The 12,443-nt window shown below is 46.0% G+C and overlaps 1 protein-coding gene across 3 annotated transcripts in view; it reads right to left on the bottom strand.

The window, feature by feature from the left end:
* Window positions 1–12,443, bottom strand: part of Tmcc3 (transmembrane and coiled-coil domain family 3) — a 262,328-nt gene that overhangs the window by 217,774 nt on the left and 32,111 nt on the right. For 2 of the 3 annotated variants that reach the window (XM_026784509.1, XM_026784508.1), the window contains exon 2: window positions 4,492–4,593. The exons of the other annotated variant lie outside the window; for it this stretch is intronic. The gene's annotated coding sequence lies outside the window, so the exon portion shown is untranslated. The remainder of the gene's footprint in view (window positions 1–4,491; window positions 4,594–12,443) is intronic. 3 annotated transcript variants of the gene reach the window in all.

The following is a 12,443-nucleotide window of genomic DNA, read 5'->3' on the forward strand; positions in this document are numbered from 1 at the left end:
AAAAAAAAAAAAAAAAAAAAAAAAAAAAAAAAAAAAAAAACCCTGTAAGTGAACTCTAAGTAGGATAAATCCAAATCAAAAGAGAAACAACTATTTATGTACAAAGAATTCTCAATAAGATTAGTAGCTGACTCATGAGAAACCATGGAGACCACACCTAAGGAAGTAGATGGCATTAAAACCCTGCAGGAGATTTTTTTAAAAAAAAAAATTTAAGCAAGAATTCTGTGTCTGGGAAAACAATCCTTTGACAAAAGGAAAGCCAGGCATGGTAGATGGCACCCATCTTTAATCCAGCACTTGGGAGGTAGGGGCAGGTGGACCCTATGAGTTTGACCCCAGCCTGGTCTACAGAGTCCCCGGTCAGCTGGAGATACAAAGTGAGAACATGCCTTTAAAAAAAAAAAAAAGAAAAAGAAAGGGAAGACAGACATTTCTATCTAAAGAAGATCTGAAAGAATTCATCACCACTGAACTTGCTTTGCAAGAAATAAGATACAGAATTCTTTGTTTTAAAATGAGAAACCATTAGGGTAACTCAAAGCAAAGGAAGAAAAAGAGCAACAACAACAACAAAAAAACCCAAAATCTATGAAACTTCTAATCTGCGTCAGTAGAAATATAAAAGGAATCGCTGTGACCACTTGCTGTAACTATGGAAACTATAGGTGATATTAATCAAACAAGTGTCTGTACGTTTTCCTTCTATCTACAATGCTAATGTGAAGAAAAATTGTGAAATTAACAGTATGGTTTCATTGTGGAAAAACCAAAAAAACCAGAATAACCTCAAATAGTATCAGCTTTGTCCTGGTTGAGTCGGAAAATAATACCGATGATGACGATAGCACCAACTACAGCCTTTCCCAGGGCACCGAGGCACGGAGGGGAACATTTGAGACAGAAACAAAATAACAAGAAGATAAGAGTGTCGCAAGGTTCTTTCTTCCTTCTCTCTCAAAGGGATAGCCCCTACTTTGTTTAGCAGTGTTTCTAGGTAGTTTGGCTATCAGAGCCATTAGAGCGTAATAGTGAAGAAACAAAATCTAGTCAGGCATGGCGGTGCACAGCCGTAATCCCAGCACCTAGGGAGGCTGGAGCAGGATTGTGAGTTTGAGTCTTGAATGAACACTATAACAAGTCCCAGGTCAGCCTGAGACACACCACAAGGCCCAAGTCAGCCTGGAACGCATCGCAAGGCCCAGGGGGATGTTATAAGGAATACATGTGACACACTTAGAATAGATTCTGGCTCGCATGAAAACCCTAATATTAGCTTTTAATATTATTGTTATTGTTATCACTTAAAGGCACTTGGAGGCACAAAGGAGGTTCTATCAAAGTCTACCGCAATAGAAATACAGAAAAAAAAAATTCAAATTTTGCAATCAGTTACTCCATTCCTTATCTAGGACAAAGACAGCATAATCAATATTTTAGTGATTTTAAAAAAATTCTTTGCCAAAGTAATAATGCAATTAGTTGTGGAAGCTCTGTCTTCTAAACAAGAATCTGAGAGTCTGTTTGTCTTTCTGTCACTACTGTTGATACAGGATATGGATAAACCTCCATGTAAAAATCCAGGCTCGGTGGCATGCTTATAATCATCACCATCATCATCATCATCATCATCATCATCATCATCAGCAGCAGCAGCAGCAGCAGCAGCAGCAGCAGCAGCAGCAGCAGCAGCAACAGCATCATCCCTGGGCTTGCTGGTGAGCCAGCCTAGCCTACCTACCTGACAAGCTTCAGTCTAACAAGACATCCTGTCACAAAACTAAAAGGGGACAGGAGAAACGACACGACAGTGCTCTCACAGAGGATCCGGATTTGGCTGGTTACTCACAGCTGTCTGTAAGTAGTTTCAGAGGACCCAATACCTTCGCTGGCCTCCTCAAGCACTGTAAAACACATGGTGCCCACATATACATACATGCAATAAAACACGTATACACTCGAAGTAAAAATAAAGTGGACAGCACCTGAGAAACAACATCAAGGTTGCCCTTTGACTCTGACATGCAATGTGCACACATGGGTAAGTAAGCACGCTCACACGTGTGCACCTGCACGCACAACACACGCAGAGACACACAATCCAGGGCATTCCCACAGGCTGTGTGGCGGTGCGCTGCTGTGGGGGAAGATCAAACAAAGAGCAAGGTTTCCAGTCTTGTGTTCCACTCATTCTAGGCCCCTCTGATTGGGTAATCTTCTACCCAATCCCATTTCAATCATAATGAGTCTCCTGTCCTGGTGGTAAGCTCTGCGAGTAGTCTTCCTGGATCCCTGCGTTGATTTCCACCTCTGCCTCTCCCTAGGCCAGAAACTTAGAAGCTAAAACCATGTCAAAGGCTCCCGGTAACACCCAGGGGTAACCACCTAACACCTATAGCTACTTCAAAAGGTTTTTGGAATGATAGATTTGCTTCTTTGTTCAATCCAATCTGTATGTCTAGATGACGTCTGTGCTATCCCTCTTCCCTGGATGAGCTAGCTAAAGTTCTGCCCAAGGCAGAAGCCAAGCCCCTGCCCTCCAAACCACACGTTCAGATTGGCGTCTGAAAACCTATCACTCCTCATCTCTGAGCATCAGTTTCTGCTGTTGGGCGTGGATGGGCAGACTTACCTCACAGAGCTGTTACGAGACTGAATTAAGGACATGAAGAACTCAGAACGCCAGCCACGTGGGAGGCAGCCAAGAATCATTTCTCAAAAACAGAATCCCCAACATTCCCTTCCGCCGATCCCTTTATCCACAGGACTTCATCACTTGTGAATAGTACACACACGCCAGGTTGGGTGTTTAGCTCAGTGGAAGCAAGCACAAGGCCATAGGCTCTGGGTTCAATCCTCAGAACCATCACAGCACACACAAAATTAATCTTGTTAGCACTCTAAGCCAGAGAAAGAATTCCAGGGTTCAAGGAGGGCCTGGGTGAGCTGCCAGATTGGGGTTCTGTAAGATTCTAGAGCTCTGACCACCAACTTAAAAGGTACCGATGTAGAATTTCCCAGAGAGAGCCTTGTGGCTACTTTTCCCTTGTTTGCCTTCAAAGCTGATCCATCCAAGGAACCATAGGATTTGTGCTTAGGGCTTTATGTAGGCAAACACCACCTTCCATGTCCCTGGCTGGATTCTCACCACGCACCAAGAACGACACAAATCTTCCGTGTTGAAGGGGTCCTATCAGGACCCAACGTATTACCAGTCTGTTTATTTTATCACGAAAGGACTCTCCCTGGAGTGAGAGCTAGCCTCTCTTCACTTGCTCTGCAAGACTGTACTCCTGAGTCTGCCCTGGAGAGACACCTATGGGCTTATGCCACTCCTCTCAAAACAGGCCCCTCTCTACTCTGCAGTGAGAAGCCCGCATCCTGGAGCAACAGTACCCCACAGCCTGCAGCTGCGTGCCGGGGGTGAATTAGTCAGGATCGGACAACAATCCAGTCATTGGAGAAGCAGGGCTTCTTCTAGGGCAACCGTGAGATTCTTAAAAATAAGACATAAGACACGACTTTCCATGTCATGACTTCAGGAATGCTTAACCATGGGAAGAACTTTGCCTTCTTGGGTGACATCTCTGTGAGAGCAGGGAACTAGGTCTCTATTGTCTTTGCATCCCAAGCACCGACCCTACAAACTGGATAAGAAACAACTGCTTATTACATACCCAAGTGGACTTCATTTTGATGAGATCTAGCCATGTCTCAAAATTCCAAACTAAGAATGAGCTTCTTGGCACTCAAGAGGCTGAGGGAGGAGGATACTAAGTAGTTTAAGGCCAGAATGGGCTACTAAGTGAGGCCTTAACTTTGCCCCTTTTCAAATGGTATAAATATGTATATTTAAAACCCTGTGATAGATATACAAATGAGTATAACTGGAAGTCAACTACTGTATAGCACACCACTGAGGAGGTTGGTAAAGTTAGAGCTGTCTCAAATGTAATGGATTTCATAAAGCTCGCTTTGTCGTGCCCTGCTAGGAACCCGGACCCAGCTGCTGAGGCTTGCCCTTGTGATTATGGAAAGTCTGCTCAAGGCACTTTTGCATTTTGGGTTAAATGGTTAGCACATGTACAGCACTTACAATAGTGCCTGGCTCACAGTGACTTCTTAAGAAACATTAACTATAAGTATTTTCTGTTATCGGGTACTGTCCAAGCTAACACTCTAGGGTACCAAATTAAACAAAAGCTCACTGGTTTACCCAGAAAAGTATTAACAGATGTAAGATGCATATTTAATTCACCTCCTGAACGGTAAAACTTGTCCTCAGAGCTTGAGAAGTCTTCTAAAAGTCAGAAATAAAGTCTTAACACAACCCTACTGCCCTGAAAAGTGTTTACTAGAATGTCCCTTTAAAGCAAAAATAGATATCTACCAAACTCTAAGTATATGCCAGAAAGAACTAAGCCATCAGCCTTGCTAACATCTTCCTTAAACAAGTAAACAAACAAATGAATATCAGAGATCATCTTTTACCTTCTCTTTGGGCCGGACGGTGGTTCTAGGGCTGTGAGAGCTAGGCCACTTTCGTGGGATGAGAGCCCATGGGTCTATGAGGGCTTCAGATGACTGCTGTTCCTGTTAAAAATAATCACCAAGAAACAAAAAGCAGAAGTATGTACAGAATTGCTTCATTTACACCCGCACCCCCTCCCGCCCCGCCGTCATGGGTGCTTTTCCTGTTTCTCACATCACCAATCTTCCAGCTCAGCAATTCCCAAGTGGGTGCCCTGATGACCGCTGGTCCCCAAGATCCCTGGCAGCGCAGTGTGCATCGGCCAAGTGATTGTGGGAAACACCACGCTTCCCGCAAGAAAAGACACAACATCTACCCACATGTAAAAGTCCCTTCCAGGCTTTCCTTAAAAACTCATTTACTGGTGTTTACTCTAGGTTTGCAAGCCCATATAACCACCCATAGCTAGAGTGCTGTTAGTTCCTTGCCCAGACACTTCTATGTAAAACACACACACACATACACACACACAAAGCAGAGATGCCCAGGGACTAAGAAAGGTTTCCCTTTTCCTGATATACTTTTTTAATAATTATATTCTTTATCAAAGGAAGCAGGTGGAAGTCAAGTCTACAAAAACAGAATAGAAGCAAGAGTCCGCCAACCTTCTAGCAAGGAGGAAGGAGCTCATAAGCCCCCACCTCTAACTATGGAGCTATTGGTTTGCAGCACCTGATATTATCTGAGGAAAGAGGAATCCATTTTCTTCAAGGATGTGACCACTGTTAGGTCAACCACACTCCAGTGGATGGTCCTATGTCCCTGAGGGTATGGGCAGCGCAAACTGACTTGACCCAGTGAGTAATCTGAAGGAATAAAATAAAAAGGAAAGAAGGCCCAAGCCGGGAGGGGCTAGGAAGTTGAAGGTTGAATCTGGGAGGAGTCTCACAGGACAAGAATATGGCATTAAAACTGATTCCGGGAATCCTCCTTAGGGCACTGGGGCAGGAGTTAGGTAGGGCTTTTAATCGTTGTTAATATTAAGCACTGGTAAGTGCTGCAAGAATTTTTAACTCAGCTGGGTTTGGGCATTTCTGTGGGAGAGAGGCAGAGGCAGGACTGACTTAGAGACTGGGTTAAGCAGTGAGTTCTAAGCCAGACAGGAATAAGGCCCGAACAAACCACAGCAAGAGGAAGCGATAGTCCTGTGTTGAGCTTTTCTTTTTTTTGTGTGTGTGTGTGTTGAGCTTTTCTAAGCGCTGACCGTAGACACACCATGAATGTGTTCTGTGAGTGATTAAAACTGGTGCGCGAGCCATTTGACAAGCCCTTTCTGGCATCCTTGAGCGTGGCTCTGTCAGCTGGGTGGTCCCTTTCCCAGTAACCGGCTGCACGGCCCTCCTGACAGCCCAGATGCCCTTATAATCCCACCGAAGAAACCCCAGCCACTGTAGGACGCCTCTCTACCCACAGCGGATGGCATTCCCCAGTCATGACCGCTCCAGACACTGTTGGCTGGCCTTAGAAAGCAGCTCTCAGGGGACCACAAGCCTGATGAACTCTACATGACCTTACAGCCTTTTGTTACCCAGGCCAGAAGAGGAGCACTTCCTCTCAAGGCCTGTGACTGGCACAGTCACAACCACGCATGATTGGTACAAATACAAACCATTCCTTGGTTTAAAGATTTCATCTAGGTATGGTTTTGTTTACAGGGGTGTGTCATGTGAACACAATGCCCACAGAGGCAAGAGGAGGGCAGAGGATCCCCTGGAATTGGAGTTAGAAACAAGGGATGGCTGTTATCCATCCACGCTGCACTCTGATGTTACAGGATCAAGCCCCCATAAAAGACTTCTAAGGGTGGTCTCGCCTAAGCTGCTAAAACAAAGAGCTGGTGGGAAGCCACCAAGCGACACTCAGCGACAGTGAGAAGACAGCTGGAAAATTCCTGAGGACTGGGGCTGGGAGCAGAGTCACTAAGAGAGGTTGGGCTCTGAGAGCCTGAAGAGCCTAAGGTCTTTGTCACCAGAAAGTTCCCTGGAGCTGACAAGTCTCATGGACTAAGGGAACTGACAGTCTAAGCCCCAACTGGAGACCCACCCAGGAGCTGTAACAGCAACAGGCAGATGCCACCCACCACTGATGAACACTGAGGATTGATTATAGCAGCTGGCAAGGGCTGTTGCTCAGAGCAGAGAATTTACATCATGAGTACCTAGTAACTTCTAAACCCTAGAGCCATAGATCCCCAGGTCTGGGTACCTAGTCTACCCTTTGCGTGACCAGGGTTCTGGGACTGCCAACATGACCAGAGCTCCCTCCCAGTTCCTCCGGATGTCGATCCAGCCGATCGAAGGGACGGACCCCTCCCAGCTGAAGGGAGACACTACCTGCTCAACCGTCATTACACACACTGCTGAGATGGCCAAAGGTGAGCCTCATTCCCATTCCACCCAAGGGAGAACCTGAGATCAAATGGTCGACACATGGAGTAGCCACTACGCGGGGACAGGGTTTCATATGCAACCTCAGCAACAGTCCTCGAAGAGGTGTGTCCTGGAACTTGCTTTGTAGACCAGGCTGGCCTCGAACTAGGAGAGAACCACCTGCCTCTGCCTCCCAAGTGCTAGGATTAAAGGCGTGCGCTACCACCACTGCCTGGCATGTTACCTTTCCTTACAGAGTGGAGTTTCCAGAGCTTTCAAAACTAGAAAAAGCCACAGAGTATGTGGAACCATGATGTGAACTCAGATCCATCTTCAAAGCCTGAACAAAACAGTTCAGAGTTTAGCAAAAAGGATTTACCTTCCGGATGCAGCTGACAGCCATGTTTTTAGCATCGAGTAAACACAGATGTGCCCATGCGGGTGGGGAAGGGGATACAAAGGTAAATAAGGAAGTCTGAACCTCAGAACTGGGCGATCTTATGATCCCTTAATAACAGAGATTTTAATCACTCAATTACTCACAGCGAGCGCCCCTTGTGGATTACAGTAACTAGCTAGCTCAGGATAAAGAATGGGCTAATAATCTTAGCACTTCACAAACTTACAGAACCAGAAACAAGTTACAGCAGGAAAAATAAAAACAGATTTCAACAAAACTTAAAGCTTTGGTGCAAAGGACCCTACGATGGTTGATCTCCACGGCCGACTTGTTTGGACTAAGGGACACCTAGGCGTTCATTAGTGAGGCGTATCTCTGGGTGTGTGCATCTTTGGGCGTGTTTCCAGGGAGGATTGACTGAGGAGGGTGGGACCATCCTGTGGGCCGAGGCCCTGGATTGAATACAGAGCAGGAAGTAGAGCACGAGGGGAGCACCACGTGGGTAACCTCCCTCTATTCAGACTTCCTTATCTGCGAGGATACGAGCAGGTAGCCTCCCACAACCGCCCACACCTTCCAAGTCCTGATTTCCCCAGATCCAAAGCCAAAGCGAACTTTTCTCCTCCCTTATATGCAGCTTCCCGGTCAGGTACTTGGTCACAGCAGAGAGAAAGGTTGCTAATCCGGATATCACGTGGTGTCGAGCAAGGTCACTAATAAAGCTATCATCAACAAAGTGAAACCGTCACCCGCTGGCTAAGATGAAACTTTTGCCAATCACACAGCTAACAAAGGACTTGTCTCCATATTTAAAATCTCCACTAGCTCCACAAGGAGAAGACTAGGAAGGCACGTTTTTCATAGGGGTATACGCTCATTCCGCGCGGTTCTATACCTAGTAGCAGGATGCAGAGACGCGTAACAATCACAGGCTTAGCATTTTGAGGAAGAACCATGCTCTTTTCCGCAGTGAGTGTACTAATTTACATCCCCACCAGGTGCGCACTGGGGTCCCCCATTTCCTCCCATCCCTGTCAGCACTTGTTCCCGGCTCTTCTTATGTCGTCTGCTCATGTGGGTTCGGTTTGTAATTTCTCTCATCTCTCTCATCTCGTCTCATCTTATTCCCACGTTTATTTATCCACTCCTTGTCTTTGGAGAAATACCTACCCAGTTCCTTGGTTGTTTCTTTCTTTTCTTTTCTTTCTCTCCCCCCCCCCCCCAAAAAGGGTTTCTCTGTGGTTTTGGAGCCTGTCCTGGAACTAGCTCTTGTAGACCAGGCTGGTCTCGAACTCACAGAGATCCACCTGCCTCTGCCTCCCTAGGACTGGGCTTAAAGGCGTGCGCCATCACCACCCGGCTACCTTGGTTGTTTCTAGTAGGCTGCAGTAGCCTCTCGTGCCTTCCTGATAGAAGTCCTTTGCCACTTACATCATTTATGTCATAATTTCTTCTATTTTGACTCTAGGGGTGGTTGAGGACCCTGGCTCTATGAAGAAGACCCTAATGATTTGAGAGTGTTCAGGGTGGGAAAGAAATGTTAGGATTAAAGAAATTAGATGCAGATATTACCCTGACTAGCCTGGACCTCACTCTGGAGACCAGGCTGGCTTCAGACTTACCGAGCTCTTCCTGTCCTCCCCAAGTGCTGTGTTGTGGGCGATTTGCTAGCACTCTGAAACTCCACGACAGTGTTAATAAAATTAACCTTGGATTGGGGCAGTGTCAGCAATAAGCTGACAAAAGTTAGCCATAGACAGGATGAAGAAAACAGAGAGATTCACAGGAAGGAGTAGGGAGGAGCTTAAAGATTCACTGTCTTTTTGGTTTGGGACAAGTGGAGAGAGGCTTCTCTTGCTGGACCTCCAGTCAAAAAGGAAGGTTGCTTCTTGGCCTCTCTGACCTAGCAAGTTTTCACCCCAACATCCGACTCCTGAGTCTTTATTGGTAAACAGAGTGATAAAGACTTAAAACCTACATTTGGTGGCAGCAGTAGAACCTCCGGGACTGAAAAGTTTGCCAGGATGCAGACTCAGCAGCGGGACACAGACAGCAGTTAAAATATCGGTAGATTCAGGCACAGTGCTAAGCCCACTGAAAAACAGAAGTGCTGGGACCAAAAGTACAAACCACCACACCAAGCAATAGAGCTTTTTTAAATGAAAAAAATAATATATTTCCACTTTCTTTCGTCGCCAATTTTGTTCTGAGTCCTTGCCACTTCCCCCTAGTGAATCTATGTACTTTTGTCATCATCACTATAGAAGCACATGGGAAAACCTGCAATGAGTCGCAAACTCTCAGAAACGAACAACAATGACCTATGTTGTCCTGGGACCAGAGGGTCAGGAAGGAGACAGGTGAGTCCAGCGCTAGTGAGGTAGCTGGGTGGTCAAGGGCTAGCCATGTGAGAGGTCCAAGTTCAATTCTCAGCATGGGGGTAGGGACCTGGGGGCTAAGGAGATGACTTAATAGCAAGCATGAGAACTGCGTGCAGGTCCCCAGAATCTACATAAAAACCAGACATGACGGTGCTTGCCTGTAACCCCGGGGATGGGGCACAGAGACTGTGGGTCCCAGGGACTTGTTAGCCAGCCTCACTAACATGGTTGCTCCACATTAATCAGAGACCCTGTCTCAAAAAATAAAGTAGGAAGTGCTATGGGAACATACCATGAGTCAACCTCTAACCTTCACATACGTGCACATGAACAGGCAACCACACCCACACACAAACACATACACGTACATATCATACACACACACACACCACACACACCACACCACAGCATATCACACCCCCACACACTACACTACATATACACACACACGACCACAAATATGTACATATCATACACACACCACACATAACACACATACCACACCAAACCACAGCACACATACACACACATACCACAATGCACACCACAAACACACACCATACCATATCACACTCCACACACTACACTACATATACACACACTCGACCACAAATATGTACATATCATACACACACCACACCAAACCACAGCACACATACACACACACCACAATGCACACCACAAACACACACCATACCATTCACACCCCCACACACTACACTACATATATACACACTCGACCACATATATGTACATATCATACACACACCACACATAACACACACACCACACCAAACCACAGCACACATATGCACATACACACCACAGCGTGCACGCACACACACACATACACCACATCAAAGCACATCACACACACACACACACACACACACACACACACACACACACACACCCTGCCTCCTACACACCTCCATCACTATGAACTCGCCAAAAGACATCTAGGTACAGGGACATGGACATAGTACGGGTAAAAACTAAATATGCAGATTTCTTTCTTCGTAGGTAGAAAGAGCAAAGAAAGGGAAGAAACAAGACTCAAAATGATACCAAAGACAAATTTGGGGGGAAACCCAGAAAGACAAAAATAGCACATTTTCAAGAGCTGCAAGTTGTCAATATTATCAGTAGTGGCCATACTGCATATAGATCTGGGTACTTTACAGCAGCTGTTCTGAAGGGCATGGAATGCAGGAGCAGCTTGACTAGAGAATGTAAGAGGGAAAAAATGGGGTTTGGTTAACAGAAACCTCAGCGTCATAGTTAATAAGTAAGTCAGCCAGACCGCTCTTGTCCACACCACGGGAGCTGACAGGCTCAGCAACTCTACCAGCCAGATGGCATCTGACAAGCAGATTGGAGATGAGCGCCCAGGGCACAGCAAGAAATGTCCAGACTAGCTCTGCACCTAGAAGCCGGGCTAAACATGACACAGTTGCAGGGCTGGAGAGATGGCTCAGTGGTTAAGAGCACTGGCTGCTCTTCCAGAGGACCCAGGTTCAATTCCCAGCACCCACAAGGCAACTAACTCACAACTGTCTGCGACTCCAGTTCCAGGGGATCCGACACCTTCACGCCAATGCAAATCTTGTAAAATCAGTTTAAAGTTTAAAAGATATGAAACAGTTGGTGTCTGCAGAAGCAAAGGCTAAAGGCAAAGGCTAAAGGCACTCTGGCCATGTGATGTCACCCAAGGGTAGAAATGACAGGATCCACTATTAAAATAATATTCTATAACAGGCTCCATATATGAAATAGACTCTACATCTCAAAATGTCTCAAAAACTGGTCTGTTAAAGCTGTCTTTAGCTGGCAATGCCTGGGGACTCATAGAGGGTACAGGTATGCTCAGGCAAGATTTAGGCTCCGTCCGTCATAAGCTTCTAATTCTGAGCATGACTGCGGTTCATCAGGCTGGCAGGAGGAAGCCTGGGGCTTTGGCACGTTTCTGGGTGACGAGAGGCGAATGCTTCAGAACCTTCTTGGTAGACCCTGGGCCAGGGTGGGAACTGGCTGCCCGCAGGTGCACATTCAGCAATTTTCTGCAGTGGCAACTAAGCCTAGACATGGAGTACACAGACGCAGAACTCTAAATAGTCACTAAAAAGAATATCACTGGCTTTATAACGGATGGGTTTTGATGGATAGATTACATATCAGTTCCATTCCTCTTGTTTAGAATGAAAACCATGGGACTGGTTCCCTGGGCTGACATTTCGGTGTCCTTAGTTACGTCTGCCACCCAGTCAGAAAACAGAAACTCAGTGGAGAGGAAAAGCGACATTTCTCCTTCCGTTCAATTGATTGGAAACAGTACCTTCAGAGCTGGGTGTGGTGGCAACGCCTGTAATCCCAGCATCCACTTGTTGAAGCAGGAGGATTGGGAGTTTGAGACCAGCCTAGGTCTCATGGTGTGTTTCAGGCCAACCTGAGCTAGAGAGACAATGTCTTAACAAACAAACAAACCAAAAACCAAAAACAAACAAAAAAAACCCCACTTTGGTTTTTCACTTTAAAGCTATGAGTCAACCATTTCTCTAAAGATTTTGAAGCTTGCTAAATTCCACCCTTGTCTAACACACTGTTCTCTGCTAGCTGGCTTTAAACATGTTACTTAACTGGTAGCACACAGCTCAGCTGTTTGAGTTTGCACACCATCCCGCAGGTGATAAAGTCTCAACAAATGCTGATGCTTTAATTCTTATTGTCAACACAGCACCACCACCATTAAGATGACCCTAGGT

The sequence above is a fragment of the Microtus ochrogaster genome, chromosome 24 (genome assembly GCF_000317375.1).
Source record: "Microtus ochrogaster isolate Prairie Vole_2 chromosome 24, MicOch1.0, whole genome shotgun sequence".
NCBI classification, from domain to species: domain Eukaryota; kingdom Metazoa; phylum Chordata; class Mammalia; order Rodentia; family Cricetidae; genus Microtus; species Microtus ochrogaster.